Source organism: Callospermophilus lateralis, chromosome 2 (assembly GCF_048772815.1).
Source record: "Callospermophilus lateralis isolate mCalLat2 chromosome 2, mCalLat2.hap1, whole genome shotgun sequence".
In the NCBI taxonomy this organism is placed as follows: domain Eukaryota; kingdom Metazoa; phylum Chordata; class Mammalia; order Rodentia; family Sciuridae; genus Callospermophilus; species Callospermophilus lateralis.
In genome coordinates this window covers 155,880,595-155,897,692 of record NC_135306.1, presented here as the reverse complement: position 1 = coordinate 155,897,692, position 17,098 = coordinate 155,880,595, and the positions used below count along the sequence as shown (strand labels likewise).

Sequence of the window (17,098 nt, the reverse complement as noted above, 5' to 3'; positions counted from 1 at the left end):
GATACGCCCTATTCTAAAGGGAGAACACCCTAATCTCCTATTATGCTAAACTGCCCTATTCTAAAGGGGGAACACCCTAATCTCCTATTATGCTAAACTGCCCTATTCTAAAGGGGGAACACCCTAAACATGGATCCTGCCCTGGTCCTTGAGCAAGGTCACCTTTCAGAAGTCCTTCCACTAGACAGCATGGGAGTAAGCTGGCAAGGAGATTGTCATACCTACTTGGCTGATGGCTCCCAGCATCTCCCCCCTTCTGATTAATTAAACAACAAGTAATGTGGCTTAAGGACCGTGCCTGGTAGGTTGTCCAGTTCAACATATGGTTCTTACCCGTCATCAGAAAACTGACCTTTAGGCGTCAGCCTCCTGTCTTAGGTTGATACCACTGCAACTGGATCATACCCGTCACTGACTACCGGTCCAGCATGCAGCCATACTTGTGGATAGGTCTATGCACCAGTGGGGGGGTGAGGTTCTTTGCCTCACCTCTGTTGGCCCCCAAATTTGGCCTTGGTGCCAGTGGGGGAGTGAGGTTAATGTGGCTTAAGGATCGTGCCTGGTAGGTTATCCAATTCAACATATGGTTCTTACCCGTCATCGGAAAACTGACCTTTAGGCGTCAGCCTCCTGTCTTAGGTTGATACCACTGCAATTGGATCATACCCGTCACTGACTACTGGTCCAGCATATAGCCATTGGCCCCCAAATTTAGACCATCACTAGCAGAAGGGAGGAGGATACAGAAATGTCACGACACCAAGCCAATTGACAGTTCCTTTGGAAAAATTGCATCACTGGTGACACCATCAGCAAAGATATGCCAGCATTACCACAATTTGCTGCATTAAACGATAGTTACATAGTCCAGGCAAGTTCTGCAAGCGGTTCAAAGTGGAGGAATCTATCAATATGTCCGTCTCCTCCCAAAGTCCGTTTCCTCCCAAAGTAAGTTGACTCCTTGATTGAGCATACTTGTTGAGTTATATTCATTGGGATGAAGATAGGAATTCTGGCAATGCCAGAATTATTATCCTGAAAAAAATTATTAAATATAATGAAAAGGAAAGGTGAAAGTAAACAAACAGATCTGTTAACCTCCTCAAAAAACAATCCTTAACAGCTGTTTACCTGATTTAAATTAGTAAACAAGCAGATTTGTTAACCACCTTTAAAAACAATCCTTAACAGCTGTTTACCTAATTTAAATTAAGCTATTTAAATCACGTGAATTAAAAAAAATAATAATTTGGATCCATTTTTCATGATCGCTCCTCATATATGAAATATGGACATATGCACACACAGACATACAACACAAAACACAAATGTGCAAACAAACATAAAACACATAAGATAATAATAAAGGCCTTGTAGCTTTACCTAGGTGAAATCTCCATTGCAATGTTTAAAAACTCCACAGTCAAAAAAATAAAACTGATCAAAAAAACATTAACCTAGGTGTGTATGAGCTCAAAAAATAAAATAGAACCTTATGATGTGGAAAAATGCAATAATAAAATAGATATTGAAAAAAGCACCCTGGTTAATCACTGTCGCAGATGTAAGAATGGCCAAGCTGGAGTTCTGGATATCAGCTGTTATGGATTTGAGTCAAATTATCTTCTTTTTGGTCTGTAGAAATTGCTTTAGTTAGTCTTTCTGGAATCCAAATCGGTTGCTGTTCTTCCTGTGGAAAAACAAAAACAGAACCCCGACTCCAGACAATCACTGGGTCAGGACCTTTCCATTGTCCTGTTAGAATATCTTTCCAAAGTACTTTAGGCTTATGTACATTTTTTGGATACATATGCCTTTCCGCAGCACTAAGTCCTGATGAATCCAAATTTAAAAAAGTTTAGAGTAAAAAGCGTTATTTTAAGTTTATCTTTGGGGGATATATACCCCTTTCCAATTCCCTCTTTTTGCTTTAATAAGTACGTTTTAATAGATTGATGAGCTCTTTCAACTATGCCTTGTCCCTGTGGATTGTATGGAATTCCTGTTATATGGGTAATACCAAATGATGAGCAAAATTGTTTAAAAGAGATAGAGGTATAGCCAGGACCATTATCAGTTTTTAACTGTTTAGGAACGCCCACAGTGGCAAAATTTTGTAAGCAATGAGCTATAACATCTTTAGTTTTTTCTCCGGCATGAAGGGAGCCCATCAAAAATCTGGAAGAAGTATCAACTGTAACATGTAAATATTTTAATTTTCCAAATTCTGGCAAGTGTGTGATGTCCATCTGCCAAATATGGTTAGGTATCAGTCCTCTAGGATTGATTCCAAGATTAACTTGTGGTAAAAAGGTCACACAATTTTGACATTGTTTTATTATATGTCTGGCTTGTTCCTTAGTTATTTTAAAACGCTTTTGTAAAGTATTAGCATTAACATGGAATTTTTTATGAAAATTCGTAGCTTCTTCTAGTGTAGAGAAAATATGTATGTCATGTGTAGTTTTATCTGCTAAATCATTGCCCAAACTAAGGGCTCCAGGCAATCCTGTATGTGCTCTAATATGTCCTATAAAAAATGGATCTTTTCTGTCCCAGATTAAACTTTGTATGGTGGAAAACAAAGAGAAAACAGTAGAAGAAGGGGAAATTCTACCAGCATCTTTAAGAGATACTATAGCATTAACTACATACTGACTATCAGAAAATAAATTAAATACAGAATCTTTAAACATTAAAAAGGCTTGTAATACTGCATTAAGCTCTACCTTTTGAGCTGATTGTTTAGGTACTATAAATGTAAAAGTTTGATCAGGGGTAACTACTGCTGCTGTACCATTATTTGACCCATCAGTGAATATATTTGGAGCATTCATGATAGGGGTTTTTCTTGTCATTTTTGGAAAAACTACAGGATGCTTAGACCAAAAAGACAACAAAGGATTAGATGGTAAGTGATTATCAAATGCAACATTAGATTTACACATGATTATTGCCCAAGTATTTAACTCATTAGCTAACTCATCAATTTGATCCATAGTATATGGAGTAATAATTTTATTGGGAGAAATTCCAAACACTCCCTTTGCTGCTTTTATTCCTTTGAGTATTAATTGTCCTACAGCCTCAGGATACCTAGTAAGAATAGTGTTAGGAGAATAAGATAAATGTATCCACAATAATGGACCTTCTTGCCAAAATACTCCTGTAGGAATATTTTTTGTTGGTAGTACAATAAATAATAAAGGCAAACTTATATCAATTCTATCCAAATGTATATTTTCCATATATGTTTCAATAATTTTCAATGCCTTTCTTGCTTTAGGAGTTTAACATGCGAGGTGAGTTTGGATCTGATGGACCTTTTAGAATATCAAATAAAGGTCCCAACTCTCCTGTTGGTATGCCTAGATAAGGCCTTATCCAATTTATGTCTCCCAATAACTTTTGAAAGTCGTTAAGTGACTTGAGTTGATCTACTCGTATTTGAATTTTTGGTGGACGGACCATGGTTGAGGATAATAGAACTCCTAAATAATTAATTGGAAAATTTAATTGTACTTTATCTATTGCTATCTCTAGATTATAATTTTTTAATAAGTTTGTAAGTGTGGCATAACATTCCAGCAATATGTTTTTATCTTTATGTGCCAATAATACATCATCCATATAGTGAAATATTGTAGTAGATTAGGGTGTTCTCCCAAAATATACTGTCTGACCCTAAGAACTCAAGAGGAACTCAGCAGCAGGATACACCCTATTCTAAAGGGAGAACACCCTAATCTCCTATTATGCTAAACTGCCCTATTCTAAAGGGGGAACACCCTAATCTCCTATTATGCTAAACTGCCCTATTCTAAAGGGGGAACACCCTAAACATGGATCCTGCCCTGGTCCTTGAGCAGGGTCACCTTTCAGAAGTCCTTCCACTAGACAGCATGGGAGTAAGCTGGCAAGGAGATTGTCATACCTACTTGGCTGATGGCTCCCAGCACTATCTCCCACCATGCACAAAACTCAACTCAAAATGGATCAAGGATCTGTACATTAGACCAGAAAACCTGCACCTACCAGAAGAAAATGTAGGCTAAACCCTCCTTATGTCAGCTTAGGAACTTACCTCCTCAAAGACTCCTAAATCACAAGAAGTAAATAAAAAATCAATAAGTGAGATGGTATCAAACTAAAAAGCTTCTTCACATCAAGGGAAACAATCAAGAACAATAAGAAAGAAACTGCAGAATAGGAGAAAATCTTTGCCACCAGCACCTCAAATAAAGCATTACTCTCCAGGATATACAAAACATGCAAAAAACTTAACTCCAAAAATAACAAATAATTCAATCAACAAATGGGAAAAGGAACTGAACAGGTACTTCATAGAAGAAATATAAATCATTAATAAATGTATGAAAAAGTGTTTGACATCTCTAGCAATTGGAGAAATGCAAATTAAAACCACACAGAGGTTCCATCTTACTCTAGTCAGAATCGCAAGTATCAAGAATACAAATGACGGCTTCTTGCGCGCCCGCCCCTCCCCGCGCCCCGGCCATGCCGAGCCAGCCGGCCGGCCTGGCTCCCCTCCCCGGCCCTGACGGGCGGGTGGCTGCCCTGAGGAGGCGGGGAGGGGAGGGGTGGGCCAGCCGGCAGGCGGGCGAGGATGCCGAACTTCTGGGCTGCCCCCAACTGCACGCGGAAGAGCAAGCAGTCCGACCTGGCCTTCTTCAGGTTCCCGCCGGATCCGGCCAGATGCCAGAAGTGGGTGGAGAATTGTAGGAGAGCTGACTTGGAAGATAAAACACCTGATCAACTAAATAAACATTATCGATTATGTGCCAAACACTTCGAGACCTCTATGATCTGTAGAACTATACATTTTGCAGAGGCATCAGAAAACTAAAGAATGATTGGGTTATTTTATTTCTCAAAATTAATTGAAGCAGATACTTGTGAAGTCATTGGGAGAGTCCTTATAGGACAGTACTTCGAGATAATGCAATACCAACAATATTTGATCTTACCAGTCATTTGAACAATCCACATAGTAGACACAGAAAACGAATAAAAGAATTGAGTGAAGATGAAATCAGGACACTGAAACAGAAAAAAATTGATGAAACTTCTGAACAGGAACAAAAACATAAAGAAACAAACAATAGCAATGCTCAGAACCCCAGTGCAGAAGAAGGGGGTGATGAACAGGATGAAGATATTTTGCCTTTAACCCTTGAAGAGAAGGAAAACAAAGAATACTTAAAATCTTTATTTGAAATTTTGATTCTTATGGGAAAACAAAATATACCTCTGGACGGGCATGAGGCTGATGAAATCCCAGAAGGTCTCTTCACTCCTGATAACTTTCAGGCCCTGTTGGAGTGCCGCATAAATTCTGGTGAAGAGGTCTTGAGAAAACGCTTTGAGACCACAGCAGTTAACACATTGTTCTGTTCAAAAACACAACAGAAACAGATGCTGGAGATCTGTGAGAGTTGCATCCGGGAAGAAACCCTCAGGGAAGTGAGAGACTCGCACTTCTTTTCCATTATCACTGATGATGTGGTGGACATAGCAGGGGAAGAGCACCCTCCCGTGTTGGTGAGGTTTGTAGATGAGTCTCATAACTTGAGAGAAGAATTTGTGGGCTTCCTGCCTTATGAAGCTGATGCAGAAATTTTGGCTGTGAAATTTCACACTACCATAACTGAGAAGTGGGGACTAAATATAGAGTATTGTCGTGGCCAGGCTTACATTGTGTCTAGCGGATTCTCTTCCAAAATGAAAGTTGTTGCTTCTAGACTTTTAGAGAAATACCCTCAAGCTATCTACACACTCTGCTCTTCCTGTGCCTTAAATATGTGATTGGCAAAATCAGTGCCTGTGATGGGGGTGTCTGTTGCATTAGGAACAATTGAAGAAGTTTGTTCTTTTTTCCATTGATCACCACAACTGCTATTAGAACTTGACAATGTAATTTCTGTTCTTTTTCAGAACAGTGAAGAAAGGGGTAAAGAACTGAAGGAAATTTGCCATTCTCAGTGGACAGGCAGGCATGATGCTTTTGAAATTTTGGTGGATCTCCTGCAAGCACTTGTTTTATGTTTAGATGGTATAAATAGTGACACAAATATTAGATGGAATAATTGTAAAACTGGTCGAGCATTTGTACTCTGTAGTGCAGTAACAGATTTTGATTTCATTGTTACCAATGTTGTTCTTAAAAATGTCTTATCTTTTACAAGAGCCTTTGGGAAAAATCTCCAGGGACAGACTTCTGATGTCTTCTTTGCTGCCAGTAGCTTAACTGCAGTACTACATTCACTCAATGAAGTAATGGAAAATATTGAAGTTTATCATGAGTTTTGGTTTGAGGAAGCAACAAATTTAGCAACCAAACTTGATATTCAGATGAAACTTCCTGGGAAATTTCGTAGGGCTCAGCAGGGTAACCTGGAATCTCAGCTAACCTCTGAAAGTTACTATAAAGAAACCCTAAGTGTTCCAACAGTGGAACACATCATTCAGGAACTTAAAGATATATTTTCAGAACAGCACCTCAAAGCTCTTAAATGCTTATCTCTTGTACCGTCAGTCATGGGACAGCTCAAATTTAATACATCAGAGGAGCACCATGCTGACATGTACAGAAGTGACTTGCCTAATCCCGACACGCTTTCAGCTGAGCTACACTGTTGGAGAATCAAATGGAAACATCGAGGGAAAGATATAGAGCTTCCATCCACCATTTATGAAGCCCTTCATTTGCCTGATATCAAGTTTTTTCCTAATGTATATGCTTTGCTGAAGGTCCTGTGTATTCTTCCTGTAATGAAGGTTGAGAATGAACGCTATGAAAATGGACGAAAGGAGGAGGGAAGATGGCCGCGAAGGGAGTGCAGTAACTCCGTGTACTGCGTCACTGTGAGGGAAAATGACGAGTTAGAACGGCTAAAAGCTATCTTGTTAGGAATTTCCAACAAAATTGGGGTGCTCCAAAACCTAGTGGAAGGATTTTCATCGCACGAGGATCAGCTTCAGGGGCTCAAACGCGAGCGATCTGTCCATATGGAGCGCTGCTTGTTAGGCAGATAGCCCCGCGGCTTGAGTCTGCGGCGCGCACTGGGAAACGACGGGCTGGTGGCGCAGAGATACAGCGATGCTGATTCTGCGGGTTCCTGCCAGCTAGGCATTTGCTGAGCTCGGAGCTGAATTCTGGATTGGAGACGGGGGAAGGAAACGGTCCAGTTCGGTTCTCCACACCGGTCAGACCACGGAGGAAGCCAGCGGCCACCATCTTGGAGAGCTGACGTCACCATCCTTGTTTTCGACTGATTGCAGCTCTTTCAGCTATAGAACAGGTAATTTCAGGCTGACAATTGTCTGCGTCTCGCAGACAAATTGCTCAGACTTAGTGCTAAATAACACGCGGAAACTGCTTCTTGGAGCCTGCTCCTATCAGAACACGCACCGAGCCCGGAGCGGCGGAGCTCCGGCTCCTGGAGCTGCTCTGGCCCAAGGCTATAGAACCCACGGAAACTGCTTCTTGGAGCCTGCTCCTGTCAGAGCATGCACCAAGTCCGGAGAGGCCGAATTCTGGCTCCCGGAACTGCTCTGGCCCAGGGATAAAGAACCCGCGGAAACTGTTTCTCGGTCCGGGTCCTGCTGAATACTGTGGAGGCCAGAGGGGCGAAGCAGAGCCGCCGCCGGAGCCCGGAACAGGCCCAGCGACCTGCCGGCATGGTTGTCAAGAAACCCCAACTGGAGTAGGGGGAAAGCAGATCCTCCACCCGCGTCCGCAAGGTAGGCAGGCCTTGACAGACTGGCAGAACAGCCCCAGCGACCTGCCGGCGTGGTAGACACGTCACACCACTTGGGGGAGGGGCAGAGCAGAGCCGCTCCCCGAGCCCGGATCAGGCCCAGCAGCCCGCCACCGTGGCAGTCACATCACTCCATTTGGAGAAGGGGCAGAGCAGATCCTCCACCCGCGCCCGCAAGGTAGGCAGGCCTGTGACAGACTGGCGGAACAGCCCCAGCGGCCTGCCGGCGTGGTAGACACGTCACACCACTTGGGGGAGGGGCAGAGCAGAGCAGAGCCGCTCCCCGAGCCCGCATCAGGCCCAGCGGCCCGCCGGCGTGGCAGCCACATCACCCCATTTGGAGTAGGGGCAGAGCAGAGCCGCCGCCCGAGCCTGCAAAGTAGACAGACTTGCGACCGACTGGCGGAACAGGCCCAGTGGTCTACTGGTGTGGTAGACACGTCACACAAATTGGAGGAGGGGCAGAGCAGAGCTGCCTCCCGAGTCCGCAAGGTAGGCAGACCCGTCCGACCGGCAGATCAGGCCCAGCGGCCTGCTGGTGTGGTAGACACGTCACCTGTCATGCCAATTGGAGTAGGGGCAGAGCAGAGCCTTCGCCTGCGGTCGGAGCAGGCCCAGCGGCCCGACAGTGTCGTAGTCACGTCAACCCAATTGGAGCAGGGACAGAGCAGAGCCGCCACCCGCGCCCAGAACAGGTCCAGCGACCTGCCGGCGTAGTAGTCACGACACCTCAATTGGAGTAGGGGCAGAGCAGATCCTCCACCCGAGCCCGCCAAATAGGCAGGCCTGTGACAGACTGGCGGAACAGGCCCAGCGGCCTGCCGGCGTGGTAGACACGTCACACCACTTGGGGGAGGGGCAGAGCAGAGCCGCAGCCCGCGCCCAGAACAGGCCCAGCGACCTGCCGGCGTGGTATTCACGACAACCCAATTGGAGAAGGGGCAGAGCAGAGCCGCCGCCCGCGCCTGCAAGGTAGTCAGATCTGCGACTAACTGGCAGAACAGGCCCAGGGGTTCACGGACGTGGTAGACACGTCACACCAATTGGAGGAAGGGCAGAGCAGAGCCGCTGCCCGCGCCTCCAAGGTAGGCAGACCTGCGACCGACCGGCAGAACAGTCCCAGCGGCCCGCCAGCGTGGTAGACAGATCACCCCAATTGGAGGAGGAGCAGAGCTGCCGCCCGCCCCTGCAAGGGAGACTTTTCAACTATACAAGAGCAATATAAATATATAGGGGGAAAATTTCAAAAACACAACAGTTTCACTAAGCAGAAAGAAACACGAGCAATATGAAAAGACAAGGAAAGAAAGGACCACAAGCAATGCAGGTCAACTCAACTTTAGAAGAGGTAATAGCTGCAGCAGATGGAATGTCAGATAAAGAATTCAGGATATACATGCTGCAGATGATCTGGAGTCTCAAGGAAGACATTAGACAGCAAAATCAGACAATGAAAGATCACTTCGACCACTTCGACAATGTATTACATAAACAAATCCAAGAAGCAAAAGATCAACTATACAGGGAGATAGAGGTAATAAAAAACAAACAAACAGAAATCCTAGAAATGCAGGAAGCAATAAACCAACTTAAAAACTCAATTGAGAATACTACCAGCAGAGTAGAACACTTAGAAGATAGAGCATCAGACAATGAAGACAAAGTATTTCAACTTGAAAAGAACATAGACAGCTCAGCAAAACTGTTAAGAAACCATGAGCAGAACATCCAAGAAATATGGGATAATATAAAGAGACCAAACTTAAGAGTCATTGGGATACAGGAAGGTATAGAGGTCCAAACCAAAGGAATGAGCCACCTATTCAATGAAATAATACGAGAAAACTTCCCAGACTTGAAGAATGAGACAGAATCCCAAATCCTAGAAGCATACAGGACGCCGAATGTGCAAAATCATAAGAGATCCACACCTAGACACATTATAATGAAGATGCCCAACATACAGAATAAGGAGAGAATTTTAAAAGCTACAAGAGAAAGGAAGCAGATTACATTTAGGGGTAAACCAATCAGGATAACAGCTGATCTTTCAACACAGACTCTGAAAGCTAGAAGATCCTGGAATAACATATTTCAAAAACTGAAAGAAAATGGATTCCAACCAAGAATCATGTATCCAGCGAAATTAAGCTTCAGGATGGAAGATGAAATTAAAACCTTCCACGATAAACAAAAGTTAAAAGAATTTGCGGCTAGAAAACCATGTCTTCAAAACATCCTCGGCAAAACATTACAGGAAGAGGAAATGGAAAATAACAATGAAAACCAACAGTGGGAGGTAGGACAGTAAAGGGGGAAAAATAATCAAAAAGGAAAACAAACCATGTTTAGTAACATAAATAAACAAATATGGCTGGAAGAACAACCCATATCTCAATAATAACCCTAAATGTTAATGGCTTAAACTCACCAATCAAGAGACACAGGCTAGTAGAATGGATCACAAAACAAGACCCAACAATATGCTGCCTACAGGAGACGCATTTGATAGGAAAAGACATACATAGACTGAAGGTGAAATGTTGGGAAAAATCATATCACTCATATGGACTTCGGAAACAAGCAGGAGTGTCCATACTCATATCAAATAAAATAGATTTCAAGCCAAAGTTAATCAAAAGGGATAAAGAGGGACACTACATACTGCTCAAGGGAACCATACACCAACAAGACATAACTATCATAAATATATATGCCCCAAACAACGGTGCAGCTATGTTCATCAAACAAACTCTTCTCAAGTTTAAGAGTCTAATAGACCAACATACAATAATCATGGGAGACTTCAACACACCTCTCTCACCACTAGACAGATCTTCCAAACAAAAGTTGAATAAGGAAACTATAGAACTCAATAACACAATTAATAACCTAGACTTAATTGATATATATAGAATATACCACCCAACATCAAGCAGTTACACTTTTTTCTCAGCAGCACATGGATCCTTCTCAAAAATAGATCATATATTATGTCACAAGGCAACTCTTAGACAATTTAAAGGAGTGGAGATAATACCATGCATCTTATCTGATTATAATGGAATGAAACTGAAAATCAACGATAAAAGAAGGAAGGAAAAAACATGCATCACTTGGAGAATGAACAATTGGTTACTAAATGATCAATGGGTTATAGAAGACATCAAGGAGGAAATTAAAAAATTCTTAGAGATAAATGAAAGCACAGACAAAACATATCGGAATCTATGGGACATATTAAAAGCAGTTCTAAGAGGAAAATTCATTGCTTGGAGTTCATTCCTTAAAAAAAGAAAAAACCAACAAATAAATGATCTCATACTCCATCTCAAAATCCTAGAAAAAGAAGAGCAAAACAACAGCAAAAGAAGTAGAAGGCAAGAAATTATTAAAATCAGAGCTGAAATTAATGAAATCGAAACAAAAGAAACAATTGAAAAGATTGACAAAACTAAAAGTTGGTTCTTTGAAAAAATAAATAAAATCGACAGACCCTTAGCCATGCTAACGAAGAGAAGAAGAGAGAGAAATCAAATTACTAGCATACGGGATGAAAAAGGCAATATCACAACAGACACTTCAGAAATACAGAAGATAATCAGAAACTATTTGAATTCTTATACTCCAATAAAATAGAAGATAGTGAAGGCATCGATAAATTTCTTAAGTCATATGACCTGCCCAGATTAAGGCAGGAGGATATAGACAACCTAAACAGACCAATATCAATTGAGGAAATAGAAGAAACCATCAAAAGACTACCAACTAAGAAAAGCCCAGGACCGGATGGGTATACAGCAGAGTTTTACAAAACCTTTAAAGAGGAACTAATACCAATACTTTTCAAGCTATTTCAGGAAATAGAAAAAGAGGGAGAACTTCCAAATTCATTCTACGAGGCCAACATCACCCTGATCCCGAAACCAGACAAAGACACTTCAAAGAAAGAAAACTACAGACCAATATCTCTAATGAACCTAGATGCAAAAATCCTCAATAAAATTCTGGCAAATCGGATTCAAAAACATATCAAAAAAATTGTGCACCATGATCAAGTAGGATTCATCCCTGGGATGCAAGGCTGGTTCAATATACAGAAATCAATTAATGTTATTCACCACATCAATAGACTTAAAAATAAGAACCATATGATCATCTCGATAGATGCAGAAAAAGCATTCGACAAAGTACAGCATCCCTTTATGTTCAAAACGCTAGAAAAACTAGGGATAACAGGAATTACCTCAACATTGTAAAAGCAATCTATGCTAAGCCTCAGGCTAGCATCATTCTGAATGGAGAAAAATTGAAGGCATTCCCTCTAAAATCTAGAACAAGACAGGGATGCCCTCTCTCACCACTTCTGTTCAACATAGTTCTCGAAACACTGGCCAAAGCAATTAGACAGACGAAAGAAATTAAAGGCATAAAAATAGGAAAAGAAGAACTTAAATTATCACTATTTGCAGATGACATGATTCTATACCTAGCAGACCCAAAAGGGTCTACAAAGAAACTATTAGAGCTAATAAATGAATTCAGCAAAGTGGCAGGATATAAAATCAACACGTATAAATCAAAGGCATTCCTGTATATCAGTGACAAATCCTCTGAAATGGAAATGAGGACAACCACTCCATTCACAATATCCCCCCAAAAAATAAAATACTTAGGAATCAACCTTACAAAAGAGGTGAAAGACTTATACAATGAAAACTACAGAACCCTAAAGAGAGAAATAGAAGAAGATCTTAGAAGATGGAAAAATATACCCTGTTCATGGATAGGCAGAACTAACATCATCAAAATGACAATATTACCAAAAGTTCTCTATAGGTTTAAAGCAATGCCAGTCAAAATCCCAATGGCATTTCTTATAGAAATAGAGAAAGCAATCATGAAATTCATATGGAAAAATAAAAGACCCAGAATAGCAAAAACAATGCTAAGCAGGAAGGGTGAATCAGGCGGTATAGCGATACCAGACTTCAAACTATACTACAGAGCAATAGTAACAAAAACAGCATGGTACTGGTACCAAAACAGGCGGTGGACCAATGGTACAGAATAGAGGACACAGAAACCAATCCACAAAACTACAACTATCTTATATTTGATAAAGGGGCTAAAAGCATGCAATGGAGGAAGGATAGCATCTTCAACAAATGGTGCTGGGAAAACTGGAAATCCATATGCAACAAAATGAAACTGAATCCCTTTCTCTCGCCATGCACAAAAGTTAACTCAAAATGGATCAAGGAGCTTGATATCAAATCAGAGACACGGCGTCTGATAGAAGAAAAAGTCGGCTACGATCTACATACTGTGGGGTCGGGCTCCAAATTCCTCAATAGGACACCCATAGCACAACAGTTAATAACTAGAATCAACAAATGAGACTTACTCAAACTAAAAAGTTTTTTCTCAGCAAAAGAAACAATAAGAGAGGTAAATAGGGAGCCTACATCCTGGGAACAAATCTTTACTCCTCACACTTCAGATAGAGCCCTAATATCCAGAGTATACAAAGAACTCAAAAAATTAGACAACAAGATAACAAATAACCCAATCAACAAATGGGCCAAAGACATGAACAGACACTTCTCAGAGGAGGACATACAATCAATCAACAAGTACATGAAAAAATGCTCACCATCCCTAGCAGTCAGAGAAATGCAAATCAAAACCACCCTAAGATACCATCTCACTCCAGTAAGATTGGCAGCCATTAGGAAGTCAAACAACAACAAGTGCTGGCGAGGATGTGGGGAAAAGGGTACACTTGTTCATTGTTGGTGGGACTGCAAATTGGTGCAGCCAATCTGGAAAGCAGTATGGAGATTTCTTGGAAAGCTGGGAATGGAACCACCATTTGACCCAGCTATTCCCCTTCTCGGTCTATTCCCAAAGACCTAAATAGAGCATGCTACAGGGACACTGCTACATCGATGTTCACAGCAGCACAATTCACAATAGCAAGACTGTGGAACCAACCTAGATGCCCTTCAATAGACGAATGGATAAAAAAAATGTGGCATTTATACACAATGGAGTATTACTCTGCATTAAGAAATGACAAAATCATAGAATTTGGAGGGAAATGGTTGGCATTAGAGCAGATTATGCTAAGTGAAGCCAGCCAATCCCTAAAAAACAAATGACAAATGTCTTCTTTGATATAAGGAGAGTAACTAAGAACAGAGTAGGGACGAAGAGCATGAGAAGAAGATTAACATTAAACAGGGACGAGAGGTGGGAGGGAAAGGGAGGGAGAAGGGAAATTGCATGGAAATGGAAGGAGACCCTCAGGGTTATACAAAATTACATACAAGAGGTAGCAAGGGGAAAGGGAAAAATAATACAAGGGGGAGATATGAACTGCAGTAGAGTAGGTAGAGAGAGAAGAGGGGAGGGGAGGGGAGGGGAGGGGGATAGTAAAGGATAGGAAAGGCAGCAGAATACAACAGACCCTAGTATGGCAATATATAAATCAATGGAAGTGTAACTGATGTGATTCTGCAATTTGTATACGGGGTAAAAATGGGAGTTCATAACCCACTTGAATCAAAGTGTGAAATATGATATATCAAGAACTATGTAATGTTTTGAACAACCAACAATAAAAAAAAAAAAGAAAAGAAAATTGACGAAAGCGTCTTAAAGCATGCTTGAGGAACACTTTGACAGACCAAAGGTCAAGTAACTTGGCTTTGCTTAACATAAATTTTGATATAAAACATGATCTGGATTTAATGGTAGACACATATATCAAACTATATACAACTAAGTCAGAGCTTCCTACAGATAATTCAGAAACTGTTGAAAATACCTAAAAGACTTTTTAAATGGGCTTTCTCTTATATTTGATATTTGGAAGAAAATCCGTAAGGTATATGTAGGTCACTTATCACTGAATATCTTTGCCTACAGGCCTCATGAATACATTAGCCATTGGTAATCTGCCTATGTACATGGCACCTGTTTGAGCTCTCGTGCTTTGAAAAATTGTCTGTTCTTCCAGAAGACTGCATTGGAAGTACCACATTTCACCTCTGCGTGACCTCTGCTAGTAGCACTCTGAAATTGTTTTAGTTAAGTCTTTTAGGTTATAAAATGTATTATTACCATGGATTCAGTTGTCAGGTATTATTATCAATTTTGAAGAAATAAATTGAGGAGGTATAAGAAAAGAATGCATCTTATGAAATGTTACAATGAAGCCTACTGTTGACCTTTGACTATTAGGAGTTTTAAGTGTGTTAAAATCTGTAATGGACAATTAAGGGAATTAACTAGAGTTGTGAGCTCACCAAACAGATTTCAGTATAGATTTTGTCTTTATCAAAAGAACTTAAAGAACAAGTTACAGTTAAAATTTGAGTGGAAGAGCTTGCTATAGTTGTTCCACATCTGGTTGTTGCTGTTTACATTCCTTTGTTGAGCCTACGTCTTCATAAGCCTACACCTTCATTTTAGCAGGTAAATGGTGAACACTTCTGCTTCACGGTCAAGACAGAATCAGAGGCTGTGGATATGGGCAACTTGTCTGTTTTCTTTTTCCATGACTATATCTACTGCCTCGACTTGATTTATAAGCAAAACCTGGAAAACCTACAAAATAAATGTTTCGCGGTTTATCTAGAAATAATACAGAGAATATTGCTGTTATTTTTGGTGAAGAAAATCAATTTTGTATAGTTTATTTCAATCTAAATAAATGTGAATTTTGTTTAAAAAAAGAATACAAATGACAATATATTTAAATGAGGATGTGGAGAAAATGTACACTCATACATTGCTGGTGGGACTGCAAATTGGTGCAACCACTATGGAAAGCAGTATGGAGATTCCTCAGGAAACTTGCAGTGGAACCACTATTTAACCTAGTTATCCTACTCCTTGGTTTATACCCAAAGGACTTAAAATCAGCATACTGTAGTGATGCAGCCACATTAATTTTTATAGGAGCTCAGTTCACAATAGCTCAGCGATGGAACCAACCTTGATGCCCTTCAACAAATGAATCCATTAAAAATGTGGTATATATACACAATGAAATATTACTCAGCTATAAAAAAGTATGAAATTATGGCATTTGCTAGTACTAGAGACTATCATGCTAAATGAAATAAGTCAATCCCATAAAACCAAAGGCCAAATGTTCTATTCTGTGGATGCTAACATACAATAAGGTGATGGGGAAAGTAGATGTTCATTTGAATAAACAAATGGAAATGAGTGGAAGGAAGGAAATACCAATAAGAAAGATAACAGAATGAATTGGACATAACTTTCAACATATGTATGTTAGAACACATTCTACTGTCTTGTAATACTTCTTAAATTTTTTAAAATTAAAAATTAAATTTCTAAGTTTTTTTCCTCAATATAATTCAAATTCCTTTTTGCATTGTAAATTGTGTCTACACATATTGTTCAGCTGTCTAATGATTTGTGTATGAGTTTTAAATTTTTTTCTGTTAGCATCATGTAACTTGAGTGACTCATTATTGACAACTTATTTTTATTCTTAATCACTGAATGTTTAAGAGATTTGCAAAATATATTGTAAATAATTATAAAATAGCCTTGAAAATTTTGAGAAAGATCAAAATCAGTTAAATTACAAACTGTACTGGGAATGATGGGACGTTCCTGTAAATTAGCTAGGAGCTTCCCAGTCTTACGCAGGAGGATTGTGAGTTCAACGCCAACTTTAGCAACATAGTGAGGCCCTAAGCAACTCAGCAAGACCCTGTCTCTAAATGAAATATAGAAAAAGACTGGGGAATTGTTTCAGTGGTTAAGCATCCCTGAGGTCAGTCAGTACCAACAACAAACAAACAAAAAACAGACAAACTCAAACTATGTTCACATATTATCATGAAGATGACAGCTACAAAAATTGGTATGTAATCAATGAAATTCTGATCAAAATCACAGCAGGCATTTGTGTGTTTGTGTTGAACTTCATAAGCTGTTTTTAACATTTATATGATAATCCAAGAACTAAGAAGACACTACAGAAAGAAAAAGCAATGGAAAACTGACCTTATCAGATATTAAGTTATACAGATAGCACACCATACTAGTACATGGATAAATGAGTTGCTTAGTATAAAGTTCAGTCTAGAATTAAATTCACACTTACATTAAAATTTGATGTTTGCAAGATTGATATCTCAAATAAATAACAAAATCATAGAATCCAAACAAACACAGATTTTTCTGGCCTTCTTGGTCAATGTGTAATACTTGGAGAATTGATTAATCCCTTAGAAATAAACAAAAGGAACTTCTTACCTCATGTTATA

The 17,098-nt window shown here is 40.2% G+C and overlaps 1 pseudogene; it reads left to right on the top strand.

Moving 5' to 3' along the window:
- Positions 1-4,627: 4,627 nt before the first annotated feature.
- Positions 4,628-14,909, top strand: LOC143391458 (52 kDa repressor of the inhibitor of the protein kinase-like; annotated as a pseudogene).
- The last annotated feature ends 2,189 nt before the right edge of the window (positions 14,910-17,098 follow it).